This window comes from Camelus bactrianus, chromosome 13 (genome assembly GCF_048773025.1).
Source record: "Camelus bactrianus isolate YW-2024 breed Bactrian camel chromosome 13, ASM4877302v1, whole genome shotgun sequence".
Lineage (NCBI taxonomy): Eukaryota > Metazoa > Chordata > Mammalia > Artiodactyla > Camelidae > Camelus > Camelus bactrianus.
The window spans coordinates 41,554,146-41,573,392 of NC_133551.1; the positions used below are offsets into that span (position 1 = coordinate 41,554,146).

The window sequence follows — 19,247 nt, forward strand, 5'->3', positions numbered from 1 at the left end:
CCGCGAGCCCAAGCTTGGCCCCGCCTCCGCCCTCACTGCGCATGCTCGGCCTCGGAGTCCAGACACGCCCCCGACCTCTAGCTTCTTCCCGTCCCTGGCCCTTAAAAGAGCTGCACGTCTTCAAATAAAGAGGGCTTTAAAAATAAGGGTTTTAAATATACATCATAACAGGAGACTAGAGCTGTCACTCGTTTCAGTCACTCCTGTGCTTCTAGTTCATTGTCATCCGTTACTATTGTAATAAATTCTTGATGATTTCAGTTCTTTCAGATGATTCCTCCAATGCCCTGACTTCTCAGGTTCCTCTCCGCTAGCGATCACCCTTGCCTCAGCCTCTCATTTCCGTGCTCATACTATTGATCTTCTCACTTCCAATAACTGTAAAGCCTCTATAATCTCAATTTTAATCATCCAACTCTCCCACCGCAACTTCCATCCTTTCCAACTCACTTCCTGTAATACACAATCCCAAAATCCTTCAACTCCACCAAGACTCAAAATCCACTGCTCCTACTACCTTTTCACTATTCTTCACACTATACTATGTCTTCATTTCCTTTAATGAACAGCTTAGATTTTGCCGCCCATCATGAAAATCATTCCCAGGTACTCACCTTCATTTCTCCAGTCTTTGTTTCCTTGCCTTGTACTCAGCCTGAGGAAACTCTAATCCTGAATCTGCAATAAAATGGGGTAGAGTGGGAAAAAATTCCAAATCATACTGACTGGCCTCCACCTAAATTTTATATCATTATGGTCAAATAAGTCCTTAGTGTTTGGCTATGCTACTATATTTTCTCCAGTTTCATACGCTCTCCCACCCCACTAGATAACTATTTCACATCTCTTTCTTCAAACCTCCAATACTTCTTCCCTTCTCACTTATCAGATGATTTTACTTCCAATTCACAGTGAAAATAGTTCCCACCAACCACCATGTCTTCCAACCTAACTATAAGTCTGCTCTGCCTGCAACTCTGCTCCTATATTCTGCCTTTCTTTCCTTATTACAAATGAGCAGTTTGTCTTTTGGCTAAGGTCAAACCCTCCTTAATTCTTCTCATACTATCTGTGCAAAAAGACTTGTGTTTTTTTCCTCCCAATCATCCACAAATCTGTATTTTTGTAAAGTGCAATAAAAATTACTAGAAAAATTAAATTGAAAAACAGACATACAGAGATTCCTCAAAAGACTAGGAATAGACTTACCATATGACCCAGTAATCTCGCTCCTGGGCATATATCCAGAAGAAACCCTACTTCAAAAAGACACCTGCACCCCAATGTTCTTAGCAGCACTATTTACAATAGCCAAGACATGGAAACAGCCTAAATGTCCATCGACAGATGACTGGATAAAGAAGATGTGGTATATTTATACAATGGAATACTATTCAGCAATAAAAAATGACAACATAATGCCATTTGCAGCAACATGGATGTCCCTGGAGTAAGCCAGAAAGAGAGAGAAAAATACCATATGAGATTGCTTACATGTGGAACCTAAAAACAAAAGAAAAGAAAAGAAAAGAAAAAGACAAAATGAACATAAATATAAAACAGAAACAGTCATAGACATAGAATACAAACTTGTGGTTGCTGGGGGGAGGGGGGTGGGAAGGGACAGACTGGGAGTTAAAAATTTGTAGATACTGACAGGTATATGTAGAATAGATAAACAAGATTATACTGTATAGCACAAGGAAATATATACAAGATCTTGTAGTAGCTCATGGTGAAGAAGAATGTGACAATGAATATATGTTTGTTCATGTATAACTGAAAAATTGTGCCCTACACTGGAAATTGACACAACATTGTAAACTGACTATAACTCAATAAAATAAATATTTTAAAATAAATAAATAAATAAAAATAAAAACAGACATACAAAATGCAAGTCTATATATATATATATATATATGTTTTAACCATCTTAACCAGTCTTAAATGTACAGTTCACTGGCATTAAATACATTCACATTGTTGTGCTATTATAACCACCATCCAGCTCCAGAGCTCTTCATCTTACAAAACTGGAACTGTACCTATTAAACAGTAACTCTTCATTCCCTCCTCCCCGCTGCCTTTGACAACTACCATTCTACTTTCTATCTCTATAAACAACTCTAGGTCAGATTTTTTTCATTATTAGATCCAACAGCCATTCAACTTTCCTGTAAATAGCTATAAAAATTTCTAAATATTAACCCTCCTTTTCTGTCACAAACTGTTAACACACTGTCTGTAGACAATCACTAGTACACAGATCACACTTTAAATAGCATAGTGCTAGATTCCATACTGTTTCACTTTCTCAAAGACATCAATCTAGCAATTTTCCCTCTCTTCTACATCACTATTTTTCTGTCTCCCCCATTGGCATACCAGCATGAATTTATGTCTTCCATCTTAAAAAACAAACAAAAAACCTCTTTTGACCAAGCTTGACCCTCCAGCTACTACCCATTTCTCTGATCTTTTTTGCAGCAAAATATCTCATAGACACGGCCTGTACTGTACTTGATGTCTTCACTTCTCATTCACTTCCTTTTTCTCATTTTCTGTGGGAATCTGTCTAGTTAAGCTTTCACCTCCACCACTTCACTGAAATGCTCTTATCAAGGTTACCACTGATGTCCACTGGCTAACAACAGTCAATTCTCAGTGTTACTCAACCTACAAAGAGCACTAGACACAGCTGATCAATTCCTCCTTTTTGACTACCCTGACACTCCACTCCCCTGGTTCTTCCATCTTACTGGCTGCTCTTGGTCTTGCCACATTTCTCTCCCTCCAAATACTGCAGCGCCCCAGGGCTCAATACCTTAACCTCTTACCATTTTCATTTATACTCACTCCTTGATGATCTTATCCCACCCCATTAGTATAAATTTAATCTATGAAGTGATAATCACCCAAATTACACCTCCATTCCAGACCTCTCTTCTGAATTTCAGACTTAGATATACAACTGCCAACTTGTAAACATCTACCACTTTATGCCTAATAGATTTTTATTATTTCTAGTAGCCATCCCATCAAATCTACTGGGCATGAATAAAAAACAACAAGTAGCAAAAAGAATAAGACCACTAATGATTAGACCAATCATGATTTACTCTCTGTGTCTAATCTGGAAGTCATTTTCCCTGAAGACCTGGTGGTACTTAGGAAAAATCACCATTAAAAAATCAAGACTGCCACCAAGAAAGAATGGAGCCACAGTTGACCTGTAATCAATGACACAGAATAGAAAGGTAAAAAATACATCCAAATAAACATGGGAATTTAGTATGACAAGGGTAAAATTTCAAATCAGTCAAAAAAAAAAAAAGTGGAATTACATTTGGTGTTAGAATAACTGGATAGTCATCTAGAAAAATTTAACTTGGATTTATATCTCACACTAGTCACCAAGATAAATTTCAGATATATCAAAGATTTAAATATTACAAAAAAAAAAAAATGAAGCCAGGAGGAAAGTAATAGCTCAGTAGTAGAGTATATACTTAGCATACACAAGGTCCTGGGTTCAATCCTCAGTTAAAATATAATAAAATAAAATGAGAAAAAAATGTTTAAAAGAAGGCAAAAAATTCTTGAAAGAATCATGGGAGTTTTTATAATCTCAAAGTGAGGAATGTCTTTAAAATACACAACAAAACTTAGATGCTATAAAAGAAAAGATTGATAAATTCAATTACATGGAAATAAAAAAGTCTGTGAGGCAAAAGCCTCCATAAGAAGAGTCAGATGAAAAAGACTATATGTATACATATATTTGCATTTGTATCATAGGAAAAATGGGTAATTTTCACATTTATATACAGAGATGAAGTTGATAACAACAAAAATCCAAGGTGGAAAATGTGCAAAAGACATGAACTAATAGTTCACAGAGAAAGAAATAGAAATGGCTCTTAAATGCTCACTCTTGCCCATAATAAGAGAAATGCAAATTAGAATTTCTTTGAAATACTATTTTTTGCCTATCAGATTGACAGGGTTCTATAAGACTGATAAGCCACTATGTAGTGGTTAGTGGTGGTTTTAACAGGCACTCTTACATTTTGTTGGTAGGAGTGTAAATTCAGACAGCTTTTATGAAGGACCATTCAGTTGTGGTATTTATCAAAATTTTAAATGCACATTCCCTTTGATCCAGCAATTCCACTTTTAAAAATTTACAGATGCTTAAGCATACGTACAAGCTTCTTTATAATAGCAAAAGATCATAAACAATTTAAATATTATTCATTAACGTTAGTATATTGTTTATTAACAAACTAGTTAAAAACAGTAATAATATTTTCCTACAGTGCATACTCTGCAGCCATAAAAAAGATCAAGAAAGTTCTTTGATACAGCATGATCTTCAAGATCTATTGTTAATGAAAAAGCAAGGTCCTAGACAATGTATATTGCATACTATGGTTTCTGTAAGAAGCAGTGGTAGTAATATATATAATATATATGCTTTTATATGCAGAAAATACCTCTGGAAGAATTTAACAGGAACTGACATCATTGATTGTCTGATTGCTGCTGGGAAGTACAACTGGATAGTAGGAGACAGGTAGAAGGGAGACTCTTCATAGTATAGCCTTCTGTATCTTATGATTTTTTAATCATAAGAACATGTTTCAGGGGAGGGTATAGCTCAAGTGGTAGAGTGCATGCTTAGCATACACAGGGTCCTGGGTTCAATCCCCAGTACCTCCTCTAAAAATAAATAAATAATCCTAATTACCTCCTCCCCCAAAACAAAACAACAACAACAAAAAGAATGTGTTTAGCTATTCTAAAAGTAAATAAACAAAATTTAAAAGATTTAGAGCTACTTTATTTTACAATTAAACCAATTTTTTTGTAATGCAGAATGACTTCATCAATGTTCCTAATTTTAAGAGATTTTATACAGTCTTTTATTATAGTTGAGTTAATTAGAACTAGATCAGTGTAACTCATCATGTTTGGCGAATATAATCAACCTCCTTTGGCAAACAGAGTTTATAACTTTATGTGAACAAATATCATCTTCTACAACAAGCAGTTTCCTGTGACAACTCATAATCTCAAGATTACAAATCAAGAGTCTAGAATATTGAAAGAAAACTTTTGATATTATTGGGACGCTCTGTTCCTTTTGTAAACATAGAAACTTAACTTCATGAGGAAAGATTCAGACTAAGTATAGCTTTAGCTTAAATTCAGTGATAAATGGTATATAATTATAAACTATTCTTTCCTCTTATCTATGTAAAGAGAAGTTAATGGTTAATTTAGTGAGTGCTTCACCCTCTCAAAAAAATTTGTATCCTTTTAAAGTTCCTGCTATTGAAGCTTGTGGCCTTTGGTCTCTAACTATAATCGAGGCTGAATCTAAGGTATTCAGGGCTTATGATAATTTAATTTCTCTAGAAAATCACTTGTTTACAGAATTTGGAAGATTCCTTCATATTATTGAATGATAACTGTTATTATTACTATGAAAAGATTATCATTTTGCTCTAGAAGGCAAAGTGGGGATGGGAATCTATTGGAAGGTAGATTTTAGCTCAACAAAGGAAAGAACATTCGAAGAGCAAGAACCACCCACATGGAAAATGAGCAGTGTACTTGTGAGGTAGTAAACTCCTGGTCATCAGAGATGTACAAAAAGGGGCCAACAGACAAAATGTTGGGGATACGATAGACAAGAATTCTATGATGAGTTTTAAAATAGATTTGATGATTGACTTCCTTCTAATTCTAGAAGTCAGTGGTTTAAGAAAGTTAAATGGGAAAAGACAAAAGCAAAGGATTAGGAATTTCAATGCAACTCACTTATTTCCAAGGCAGAATTTCCTGTTATTTTTGTCTTTTTTAAAAAAATAGGCTTCATTCACTTAATTTTTCACATATAAAACTAAGTGGTGGCCACAGCTGGAACCTAGGTCCTCTACTCAGAAACTCTGGTGTGGGTCTTTAGGAGATGGTCAGCAAATTCCTGATAGGGATACTTGGTGAACACTGTCTCTTTCCAGAGATCTGAGGTGAGATAGCTGTAGGTCTTGGAGATAGCATCAAAGGTGGCCTTGGCCAAGTTGCCCAGGGTGGCAGTGCAGCCCTTGGCAGAAGCGTAGCAGTCATCAATACTGGCCATCAGCAGCAGCTTCTAAGGGACCGAGTCTGAGACAATGCCAGTGCCTCTGGGGGCAGGGATGAGGCTCACCACCACGGAACTGCAGCAGCCAGTTCACCTTACAAGGGATGGTGTGGGGCTTTGCTGATCTTGTTCCCCTAGCAGCCTCGCTGCACAGACACAATGGAGAGCTTGGCCAGGATGATGGCCCTCCGAATGGCAGTGGCTACCCCCTTGGAGCACTTAACACCCAAACCGACATGTCCATTGCAATCCTCAATGGTGACAAAGGCCTTAAACCTGGTCCACTGGTCAGCACAGGTCTGCTTTTGCACAGGCATAATCTTCAAAACCTGGTCCTTCAGGAATGCCCCCAGGTAAAAAGGTCAATGATCTCAGATTCCTTGATGGGCAGGGAGAAGAGATAGCTCTCCTCCACGGACTTGATCTTCATGTCCTTGATCAGGTGGCCCAGCTTGGTGACAGGGAACCACTCCTTGTCTTCTGCCTTGCCTATGCGAGCTCTGTGGCCTGGGCCCTGCCCCGACCCCAGTCGCGACCCCAAACCCGGAGGCCACTGCCAAAACCTCCCATCCCAGGGCCCCCGGGGCCTCCCGGACTTTCCGCAGCACCAGCGTCATCCGCCTTTTTGTGTTCTCTCAGAAAAGCAGCTCCAATTACTTTTAATATTCAGTGCTCTGAATCTTTAAGGGAGGGGACCATTCTAAAGGTCTGCTGTCTTTTGTATTACTCTGTTGGATGATGAAAAAGACTCCCAGTTAAAAATAAGCAAGCTCCTCCTTAACAATTTAATAAGGGGGAAAACAAACTTACTGGCTATGATGAAATTTCAGTTGGCTACTCCTGAGCACAAGGTGCTGAACTCTATTCCAACCACACATCAGAACCCAAGACTCAAGGCAGAAGTTTCCAGTAAGCATTATCTATTAAGTGAAGTCTATCCTAGTTGGTGGGCTAGCTGTTCTCTGTGTAGAGCTAGGCAGTGTCAAAGGGATTTTTTTCAGGCTGAAAGCAGTAATCCAAATACTAACAAAGTCACAGCAGACAGTTTTTTAGAAAGCAGTTTATCAGCTGGCCTCACATTCAATCCTCACAATACCCTGGGGCTGGTAAAAGTGGTGATTATCCCAACTGCTAGATGAGAGAACACAGGCTCAGATAGGAAACCTCACAAGTCAGCCATGTAAGAGCTAATTCTGACCCAAGACCTCATTCATTCCACTACCCTACAGCCTTGGAGAGAACTGGAATTTCCCTCAGGATAGGAAGGACCTGGTGAATAGAAGTTCTTTCTAATGTGGAATTGTTTTCTACTATAATCCACTGTAAACTTTAGAGTCTATCAGAGTCAGCTGGAGCATTTGTTAACCGTTTGCTAGGTGTCTCCTCCAGAGTTTGTAATCCATTAGGTCTGAGTTGGGACTCAAGATTTTGCATCACAGGAAGACACTGGAGAGTCACTCTCCTACCTTCCTTCCTAATACCTTCTATCAGATGCCAGAAGGCAAATGAGGGTGATCTGAGCAGAAAAACACAAGAGTTTTACACTTGTCTAGACTGCTGCTGAGACACAAGTATATTCTCATGTTGAGACTGGGGAGCATTGTGCCAAGAGTCAGAAGGATTGGATTCTAGTCCCTGGCTCTGACCTTAGGGAGGTAGGAATTGATACCTTTAAGGCCACTTGGAACCCTGAGATGCTGAGGCCTTAAGCAAATCTATCCTCTCTCTGGGGATCAATTTGATCATCTATAAAATGTCCTGAGGGGATAAATGGTCAGGAAGGGTGACCTCCAAGGTCCCTCTACGGGTTCTAACTTTCTGGCTCTGTACTTTGCTAGCCAGAATCTTGATTTCCCTAGATACCAATGCCTCCAGAGTAGATAAAGATTTGCTAATACTTAACATGGGCCACAGGAACTCTGAAAAGTTAGAATGTGCACGGGAAATCCTCTTCACATGCTGACTCCAAGCCCTCATGGGGGAGCTGGTGAGAACTCCTGACTGTGAAATCAGAAATTATGTCTCCAGAGAAGAGAACTGTGGATTAAAAATCAATTAAGTATCTTCTCATCCTGTCTTAATTAAAAAGGAACAATGAACAGAGGGTTTTGTTCAGAAAGGAAACAAATTCCTTGGATCTTTAAGTACAGTGATGTAAAGTGAGCTTTCTTATGTAACTAACCAGTAACATTCCATTTTATCATGCTCTTTTATTGTAAGTTGAGTTCTTCCTGTGTTTTTCTGACTTTTAATGTAAATAGATAGTATTAACTTCTAAAGCTGGTAAAATGTGTTTCAGAGAGTCGCATAAAGGTTCAAAACATGTTTATTGTGAGAAAGAGCATTAGTTTGAGAAATATGCCTGCTATTATCTACTTAATCTATAAATGACCTCTGTGGTGTTTTCTTTTCCTCCTTCCCCAACACATAGTGAAACCTCTGGAGTTAGAAAGCAGTTTGGCAGTTCAGTCTTCTTTTTCCCTCAAAAGTTGCTGGTTTTAGAATAAAGGTGCCTCTAGCTATTTCTGATTCAAACATCAAGGTAAAATGGATTCCATGCATCTGTTTGATTCAAACAAAAAATTGAAGCCCTAGAGGGTAAAGATTAAAACTTTAAACCAAGGAAGGGAGATAAAGGCTGCTCAAACTTCTGGGGTAGATGATAGGGAGAAGTTTGTGCCCAAAATGGGCAAAGACCTGACCATCAAGTGAAGTGAAGTGTCCAGGTGTCAGGGGCACAATCTAAATCGACTGTTTAGGGTTGTTATTTCTCCCATTTCATTGCTCTCACCAACCAAACACATTCATAGAAGACCTTGGCACCTGACCAAGTCTTCACTCTATGGCAATAATTGTCAAAGCGTGGTCCCCAGACCACCAGTATCAGCGTCACCTGGAAACTTGTTATCAATGCAAATCCTTGGGCCACCAGGACCAACTAAATCAGAAACTCTGGGTTTGGGGCCCGGATATCTGTGTTTTATCAAGACTTCCAAATGATTCTGATCCACACTAAAGTTTGAGAGCCTCTGGCCTGTTGCAATCCTACAACAATTTGGGTGACTTCAACATTCACCTAATGACCCATGCAGTTCTCTGGCCTTTCTGCTCCTTGACCTCCTCAATTCTAGCGACTCTCCCTTCCACTTCAGCCACCCACTCCCACAGCTACGCTCTGAATCTTATCAAATTCAAGATTCCTTCATGTGTGGAGCCTGAAAACTTCCTACACATGCATCACAATATCTTTATACTCTCTATGCTTTTTTGAATGGTGACAAACTCTCCATGGCTTTATGGAGACAGGGAAAGAGGCCAGCCCTATATTCTGATGAGTCCAAAAATTTTCTCCCAAATCTTTCTCTTAAGCTCCAGGCCTCCACATCCAATGCCAGACACAGACTCCACTTGGGTATCCCACTGATATCTCGTAGCAACAGTTCCAAAGATTAACTCCCTGTTTCCCCAAAATGTGTTCCCTTTCTTATGCTCCCTATCTCAGGAGCAGGTGACCACAGATGAGTCTTTTAAGGGTGACCTGGGAGTCATCCTCAATACTTTCCTCTCCTTCACCCCTTACCACCAAGCAATCCCCAAATTCCACCAATTTACCTCTTAGGGAGTCATATGTAAATTATCAATTTATTCTTCAATATATTTTGAGGCTTTATGGAACCTTTTTCAGACCAAGAATTCCATGGGTGATTACTCAGATCTGTTCCTTCCCCTGATATTCCTATCAGCAGTGCCTATGTGGTTCTCACCCCTGACTTCACTTTGGAATCACCTAGGAAGCTTTCAAAACTATAAAACCTTTGTGTACCACCCAAATAATTTAATTTAACTGGTTTGGGTTGGGCCTCCAGAACAGGAGGTGAGGATTTTTTTTTTTAAGATTTTATTTGTTTAAAGGGACGTTTTAGATTCACAGCAAAACTGAGAGGAAAAGCACAGAGATTTCCCATTCACTGTCTCTACACATGCATGGCCTCACCCATTATCAAATCCCACACCAGAGGGGTACATTTGTTGTAACTGATGAATCTACATTGACATGTCGTAATCATCAAAAGTTCATAGTTTACATTATAGTTCACTCTTAGTGCTGTATATTCTATGGGTTTGGGCAAATGTATAATGACACTATGCACCACTATAGTATGGTACAGAATTGTTTCACTGCCCTAAAAACCCTCTGTGCTCTGCCTGTTTATCCCTCCCTCCCCTCAACCTTTGACAATCATTGATCTTTTTACTGTCTCCACAGTTTTGCCTTTTCCGGAATGTCATATAGTTGAAATCATACACTATATATAGCCTTTTTAGGTTAGCTCCTTTCACTTGGTAAAAGTGATAAGCATTTGCACTTCCTCCATGTCTTTTCATGGCTTAATAGCTCATTTCTCTTAGTGCTGAATAATGTTCCATTGTCTGAATGTGCTGAGTTTTTAATTTTAAGCACCCTAGGGGATTCTAAGGACGCTAATTCTAAGCTTTACCCTTTGCTACCCTCTAGAAGAATTTTGAGAAACTATGGTCCTCCTCACACATTTTTAATTTGACATCTATATTTTTATTAGTTTAATAATTATTTACTAAACACTCTTCCTTTGGTGTCCAAGGACCCTCCATCAGAAGCCCTATATATTCAAATCATCCTTTCAGTGATGCTTCAGACATTTTTATCCCCAGGGCAATACACTCATAGTAATATTCGAGATAGGTCAGAGGTATATCTTTCCTTCAAAGGTGAGAGAAAAGCTATTGTGAATGAGGAGAAATAAAAGGCACATGCTCAGGCAGATTAATTTTAGAAAAGGATGTACACTTGAAAGTTGGAGATGAAATTATTTATTCTTTTTTTTCTAGATGTCTGTACTTTCTGTGTGTGTGTGTGTGTGTGTGTGTGTGTGTGTGTGTATTTATTTATTTATTTATTGAAGTATAGTCAGTTTACAATGTTGTGTCAATTTTTGGTGTACAGAACAATACTTCAGTCATATAGGAACATACATATACTCATTTTCATATTCTTTTTCACCATAAGTTACTACAAAATATTGAATATAGTACTCTGTGTTATGTAGTATAAACTTGTTGTTTATCTGTTTTACATATATTAGTGAGCATCTGCAAAGCTCAAACTCCCAATTTATCCCTTCCCAACCTCTTCTACCCACCCTGGTAACCATAAGTTTGTCTTCTATGTCTGTGATCTGTTTCTGTTTTGTAAATAAGTTTGTTTGTCTTTTTTTTTTAGATTCCATATATAAGTGAATGTTGTATTTTTCTTTCTCTTTCTGGCTTACTTCACTTAGCATGACAATCTCCAGGTCCATGCATGTTGCTGCAAACAGCATTATTTTATTATTTTTTATGGCTGAGTAGTATTCCATTGTATAAATATACCACATTTTCTTTATCCAGTCATCTGTCAGTGGGCATTTAGGTTGTTTCAGAAATTATTTATTCTTGTGTGGTCCCTGGAAAGTCTTCATGAAACTCTAGTGAGTTTCACTTTTTGAAGTCTGTTGCTTTCACCATTTCAGAAGGCTCACTGGTCACTCTACTACCAGTCTTTTTTTTTTTTTTTTTTAATATAATTCACGTACCATACAACTGACTATTTTTTATACAATTCAGTGGTTTTTAGTATATTCAAAAACTTGTAAAACTATCACCACTAATTCCAGAGACCCATAGCATTCTTTCCCACTAACCTATTCTCTATCTGTACGGAGTTGGCTTTTTGGACATTTCATATAAATTCAGTCATATAAAATGTGCCTTTTTGTGTCTGGCTTCTTCCTCTTAGCATTATGTTTTCAAGGCTTATCTATGTTGTGGCTTGTGTCCTTTTATGGCTGAATAGTATTCCATTGTATTGGTGTACCATAATTTGTTTATCTATTCATCAGCTGATAGACACTTGGAGTGTTTCCACTTTTTGGCTATTATGAATAATGCTGCTATAAGCCTGCATGTATAAGTTTTATTATTTTTAGAAGTTTTATTTTTTAATTGAAGTATAGTTGATTTACAATATACAGGTATACAGCAAAGCAATTCAGTTATACATATATATCTATTCTCAGATTCTTTTCCATTATAGGTTATTACAAGATATTGAATATAGTTCCATATACAGTGGGTCCCTGCTGCCTATCCATCCCATTTATAGTAGTGTGCATTTGTCAAACCTAAATTCCAAATTTATTCCTCCCCCACCTCTTTTATGTGAATGTACGTCTTTGTTTCTCTTGGGTATATAACTAAGAGTAGAATTTCTGGGTCATATGGTAGTTCTATATTTAACTTTTTGATGATCTTCCAAACTGTTTTCCAAAGCAGCTACACCATTTTACATTTTTACCAGTGATGTATAAGGGTTCCAATTTTTCCACATATTTGCCAACATTTGTTATTTTCCATCTTTTTTATTATATGCATCCCAGTATGTGTAAAATGGTGTTTCATTGTGGTGCATTGTGTGCATTTCCCTAGTGACTAATGACATTGAGTATCTTTTCAAGTGCTTAAAAGCTGTCTCTAGTCTTAAACTTCTAATTCAACCCCCTTTGGCTACCAAGGTTATCTTTTAAAACCATATTACACTCCTGTTTGGAACTTGAGTCAATGGCTCAACATCACCTACAAGATTAAGGACAAACCCTTTAATTTGACAAGGCACTTCCCCATCTGAACTCTGCCCATATCCTGGGCACTTCCATCCCCCGTCTCCTAGCTCTGTTCTAGCCATTACTGAACTACTTTTAGTTCTTGGAATATATAGAGCTATTTCAGGCCCCTGTGAGTTTGTTGATAGCATTCCTTCTGCCAAGAAACTCCAGCTTGCTTTCTTCAAATATGTTTTCCACTTGCCCTTTGATACTAGATGCATGTGCTTCTTTCTCTGGAAGGCCTTTGCTAATCATTCTGTCTGTAATTGGGTTAGATGACCCTTCTTCCCTCCACAGCAGTGCCATCTTGGGGTGGTCTTTTTTGTTTGCCTCCACAATTAGGCTGTGAGTTCTTTGAGAACATTGACTAGATTCAATTTATCTCTGTCTTCAGGGCCTGACAGGAGGAATTAATTTCAGGGGATCTTCATGTCCCTCAAATGCCCTCTGGCTGAAGTGCTGAGAACTTGTTCCAGTTCCTTGGGAGAAGGCAAAGCCAGCTTACCTTTAGGGTATCTTAAAATAGCCCAGATTGTTCAAACAGAAAACCCTCCTCTAATCACAGGAGGGTGTAATAGTTGAAAGATAAGACATTTTTAAAAAAAGTAATAGGGTAATATTGTACCCCTTAATGTTAATCAATTTTATGCCATCTCATCAACTACAGGTACTGGATTACCTTGCTTATTGTCAGTGTTTCTTATGTACCACTATGGGCCAGACACTTCACTCTCACACAGTTATCTTATTGAAGAAGCAAACAGAGTACAGTACTTGTTAAGAGCATAGACTCTGGAGTGAGCCAATTGGCCTGGGTTTCACTCCCAGCTCCATTCTTACTAGCTATATGATCTTGGGAGTTATGTGACATTTCTGTGTCTCAGTTTCTCTGTCTATAAAATTAGTATGAAAAATATACTTACCTCATGGAATTCTAGTGAGGATTAGTTGAATTACTATATATGTATGTTATGTATTAGAACAGGACTCGGCAAGATACGTGTCATATAAGTATTATGAAATCCTCTTGCCAATCCTGTATGCTTGATACTATTATTCCTATTTTGCAGTGAGAAAATTGAAGTTTAGAAAGAGGAGTGAATTTCCCTGGGTTATAGAATTAACTTGATTCCTTGGTCTGGTAACTGATCCAGATCTCATACTTCGGATGCACATTTTCTTGTCTTTAACCCTTCTGCCATCTCTGTCAGGGTCGGGTAGGAAAAAGGAAGAAGTGGCAGCTAGTTTGGAATAGTCACTCCAGTCAGACTATTTCGGTCTTGTCTCCAGTGAACACTTCTGTAGAGGGTCATCTGTCCATGTCCTACTACTCATGTATCTGCTATGGACGGGAGTGGGTGGTGGTCATGGTGGTGGTAAAATTCCACTTCCCTGGGCATCCGTGATTGTCATTTACTATTCAGTGTCCTAGACCTTTCCTAGGATGTCATATATATGTAAATAATTTATTCTTCGACAAATATTAAATGAGGCTTTGCAAAACCCCTCTTAAATCTGCAATTCTATGGGTGGCAGATTTCCTGACTACTGACAACCTTTTTACTCTACATTCTTTCCAGTGGATAATGTGCCCAGTAAATACCTCTCCTTTGTGTCATGTCATATGCTGGACATTGAGGGCACAGAAATAAAAAAGACTCAGTTCCAGCTCTCAAGCTGCTCAAGTCTTTTGGGGGAAAAGATAGACAATAGCAAAAGAATATAATCAGTACTCTTATGAAAAGAGGTGTGGCACTTACCAGAGCATGGAGGAGGCATCCTGCTCAGTTGAGGAGTCAGAGCAGGCTCCCTAGAAGAGATACCACTTGACCTGGGCTTTCAAAAACAAATAAGAATTACCTAAATTAAGAGAGGAGGAAAAAGTATGCTAGAAATAGGGAAACACATGTGTGAAGGCACTGGAGCATGAAACTAGATGATGTGTTTAGGGTCTACAAATAGTTTGGGATGAGGAACAGAGAGGATGAATGGGAGGGGAAGTGGCAAAGCTGGCAGGGCAGGCTGAGCCAGATGATACCAGGTTTGTGGGCAAAGGTAAGGAACTTATACTTCATCTTTAACTCTATGTGACGTTTGGTTACAACTCTCCCTGCACAACTGCTTTTTTCTGACAGCATTCAGTAACATTTAGAAGTCCAGATTAATTTACCCATTCATTCATTTATTCACTCATCAACATGTACTGAGCTCCTGTTTACATCCGTGCTTACTTAGGGGCAGGAGACCTCAGGAATTGACTTTTGGGGTCACAGCTTGAGATCTTGTGAGTGCTTTCAGAAAGCACTAAATCTCAGCCCGGACATGAAATGATTTACGCTGAAACCTGATCTCTTCCCTACCCTTGGTGAATTCTCTGAGCATGCTGCAGTGAACCAGGTCAGGGACATTATGAGCATGGCTACTATCGCAACAGCTGAACCAGTCATCCTGGGTGGCAAATATGTGCCTGCTGTGCTCAGGCACATGGAGCCTCATGAGTGAAATGGGAAAGGAAGAGAATATCAAGTCCCTGCTCTCTGGGATTTCACAGCCTAAAAATGCAGAAAGTTAGACCTGGAAGCCCCATTAGAAATCATTAGTCACATGGGATAAACTGAGCTCTTACAATGTACCTGACTCTGTGTTGGGACCTGAGATCTGGTTTCTATCCTCAGGCACTCACAGCTTGGTAAAACAAGTAATGTAAAAATAGGTAATGACCACAGTGCATCAGGAGGTGGAGCAAAGGTTAGGAAAGTGTCCTGAACAGGGAGTGGGTGTGTCAAAGTCCAAGCTAAGGCTGAGGAGAAGTGGGAAGGGCAGCCCAGACAGAGGACAGATCCTGAGGAGTTGAGAGCAGAGGAGTGGGGCAGAGTGGTTGGTTTGTCTGGTACAGGTGGGGAGTAGCAGCAGCAGCAAGATGAGAGGGCCGTCAATGCTGAGCTGAGGATGTGGGCAATGTGGAGCCACTGGTTTCCAACATGGGAGCTGACACATTTATATCTCCCTTTTAGAAAGACAAGTCCCGGGGCAAGTTTTCAACTCACGTCTCTGGAAAAGAAGCTGTTTGGTCTGCCTGGGAAGGTTTTGTGTGAAATCATCAAGGACCCAGAGAATTCAATGCCCCTTGTTCAATTTTAGCTGGACCTGAAAACCTGCGAGGTGCCTAAAGTCAAATCAAAGCCAGAAATGATGACAGAGACTTTACAGAAATGTTCATAGATCTGGCTTTGGAGACAAAACATATTTAAAGTCTTTTGTCAGCAAGATGTAGACTTAATTTAAAATAATTTTGTGATGGAAGGAGCCTTATGTACTGCTTGTTATAAACATATGTACAGATAAAGAGAGAGAGAAATAAAGACAGAAAGAAAGAAAAAAAGAAAGACCCTCTCATTGCTGAGCTCCACTGTACTCATCTGTACAATGAGGGAGTTGAAGATAATCTTCACAATCTTTTCAGGGCATGTGTCATGTGTGTCTGATTTAGAGCATTGCTTCTCAAACTTTATTGTGCATTTGAATCACCTGGGGATATTGTCAAAAAAGACAATAGTAGGTCTGGGTAGGGCCCAAGAGCCTGCATTTCTACCAAGATCTCAAATGATGCCAGTGCTGCAGATCACAATTTCAGGATGTGATTAGGATGTTTCCAACCTGTAAATTCTATAAGTTGTAGATGATCTGATTAGAAATAGTGTCTTATTTAATTTTTACAGTGGTTTAAGGTTTGCAAAGAGATATATATTATCTCCTTTACTGCTTTCAGCAATTCTCCCTGAGAGGTACGATAAGGAGACAACATATTTACAAATGTGTGAACCATCCTTAAAACTTAGGAATTAAAGTTAGTCTGTCTCCTCTCAGCATTGTGGTGGAGTAAGGATTGTAAGTCTCATTTTACATCTGAGGATCTGAAAAGAAAGAGGACTTAGCTAAGACCAAACACTATAGAAGTGGCAGAACAGGAATTAGAATTGAATCCTCCTGATCCCTGTCCCAGTGCTATTTCCAGAATATTTCTAAGCTCCTTCAGGCATCCATTCATCCACTCAATACAGATTTATTATATGTCAACTACATTTCAGACCAATCACAACATGTGAATGTGGAGAAAGTTAGCTTTCAATAACTGGAACAGGTGAAAAATACAAATGTACGGGGAGAGGAAGGCTTATGGAGAGTGTGGCTTATTGTTGAGCTGTCAGCTCTAAAGAATTATAAAGGATAAGACAGATATCATGAATCTCTGATATCTCTCATCAAATATTTGCCAAACCCTACTCAGCACCAGGTCCTATGTTAGATTCTGATGACAAGGACATGAATCAGATAATTCTCAGAAGTCCACAACTTAGTCTAATAGAGCATTTCACTGCTTACAAGCACTTTCCCCATCATTTACAATAGCTACCATTTGCTGAGTGCAAAATATATGCCTGTGTGGTACTAAGCTTTATACATTATCATAATTATGTTGATTAAACCTCAAAGGTCTCATTAGAATGTACATTACATGAGGTCAGAGATTTTCATCTGTTTTGTTCACTGTTGTATCCCTAGAACCTAGCAAGAGTGATTGTCACATAATAGGCACTCAAAAATTTTTGTTGAATGAATGAACAACTCTGTTATGTAGATTCAACTATTACTTCCACTTCATAGATGAGTAAACTAAGTAGCATGTGGGTGAAATGCTTTGCTTGAGGATTCCCAAATAGTAAAAGCAGAACAAAGACATTTTAGAAGAACACAGAACTATCTGACTCCAAACCCGATGATTTTAGTCTTTGTATACTAGTGGTTCTCAAACTCTAGCATGCATCAGAATCACCTGGAGAGTTTGTTAAAACAGATTGCTGGGTCCCAGAGACTCTGATCCAGCAGATCTGGAGTAGGGCTGGAGAATACTCATTTCTGACAAGTTAACAAGTGGTTCTGATGCTGATGGTCCAGAGACCATACTTTGAAAACCGCTGCTCTATACCAAACTGCTTCCCAGTTTCTCATTTATTCTTGTAAGATAGAGATTACTATCCCATAGCAAAGAGAAAAATAAGGCCAGAGAAGTAACACAATTTGTCCACTGTCCTACAGCAAGTATGGGTTTCCAAGGTTAGTGTGATTCTAAAGTCCTTATTTATTCTTGATAAAACTTGCTACCCAGAGGATGCTTTATGGGCATGGGACATAGAAGAAGCCAGAGGCAGAGAAGAGTGAGGGTATTTGTCAGGAGGAGGTGAAGATAAAGTTGGAAAGGTTACCATTCAATTTTCTGCCCTGAAGGAAGAGTCCATGTCATTAACTTGCTGTGTGCCCTGGGCCAAGCCCCTTCCTCTCTCTGGACCTCCATCTTTTTTTCTATAAAGCTGGGGCCTCTTCAGCTTGCAGCACAGCCTGGGAGCCTCAGACACAGGCATTGAAGTCTGTCTCTGATTGCTTTGTGCTGGCTTGAGGCCAGCCAGGTCATGCGGGGACTATGTGATGTGCAATCACTGCTGTTGAAACGCAAGTCTGAGCAGGACTGGCACCTGTCATGGCCTTTCCCTTTCTTCCATGGGAGAGATGCAGGGAGAGCCGCTGCAGGCTACACGGGCATGAGCTTGGGTGATAGGCCACAGCAAGAAGGAAAGGGCATCTCCATGGCTAACCCATCCAGTGCTGAGGGTCCCCAAGGGACTTGCAGACGTTAGAGAACTGGTGCCCCAGAGCAACCGGGGGAAAGCACAACCATCCCGAACCTCCTGCCACCCGCAGCTGCACGGGTGGCTGAGGACAGCCAGCTCTGCTTACATAACAGCACCAATCCCAGGCCTTCCAAGTGACCTCACAGCAAACATGATTGGTTGTATCTCCCCACACTGGGTGGATCCTGTCAGCTCACTGTCACATAACCTTTAGGGGAGGATGGCGGGCTGTGTGACCTTGAAGAAATCACTTTACTTCTTGTTTATAAAATGGATACATTAAAAATGAGTTAGGGATTTGTGTGGGAACATTTCTCCAAAGAAGATGTTCAAATGGCTAATGAATATATAAAAATATGCCTCAGAAGTCACTAATCATCAGGAAAATGCAAATCAGAAACAAATGATATTGACTCACACCTATCGGGATGGCTATTACCGAAAAAAACAAAGACAACAAACAAGTCAAGGATATGGAGAAATTGGAACACTTGCACACTGTTGGTGGGAATGCAAAATACTGCAGCTGCTAAGGAAAATAGTATGGAGATTCCCCAAAAATCTAAACATAGAATTACCATATGATCCAGCATTGCCACTTCCGGGCATTTATCCAAAAGAATTGAAATCAGCTTCTTGAAGAAATATTAGCATCCTCATGTTCATTGCAGCACTATTCACAGAGTTTGGGTTTTGACTATTCGCAGTGTCAAAAACCAAACTCCACAC

General features: G+C 39.3%; 1 pseudogene; it reads right to left on the reverse strand.

Moving 5' to 3' along the window:
* Positions 1 to 5,911: 5,911 nt before the first annotated feature.
* Positions 5,912 to 6,768, reverse strand: LOC105066480 (small ribosomal subunit protein uS5-like; annotated as a pseudogene).
* Positions 6,769 to 19,247: the final 12,479 nt, after the last annotated feature.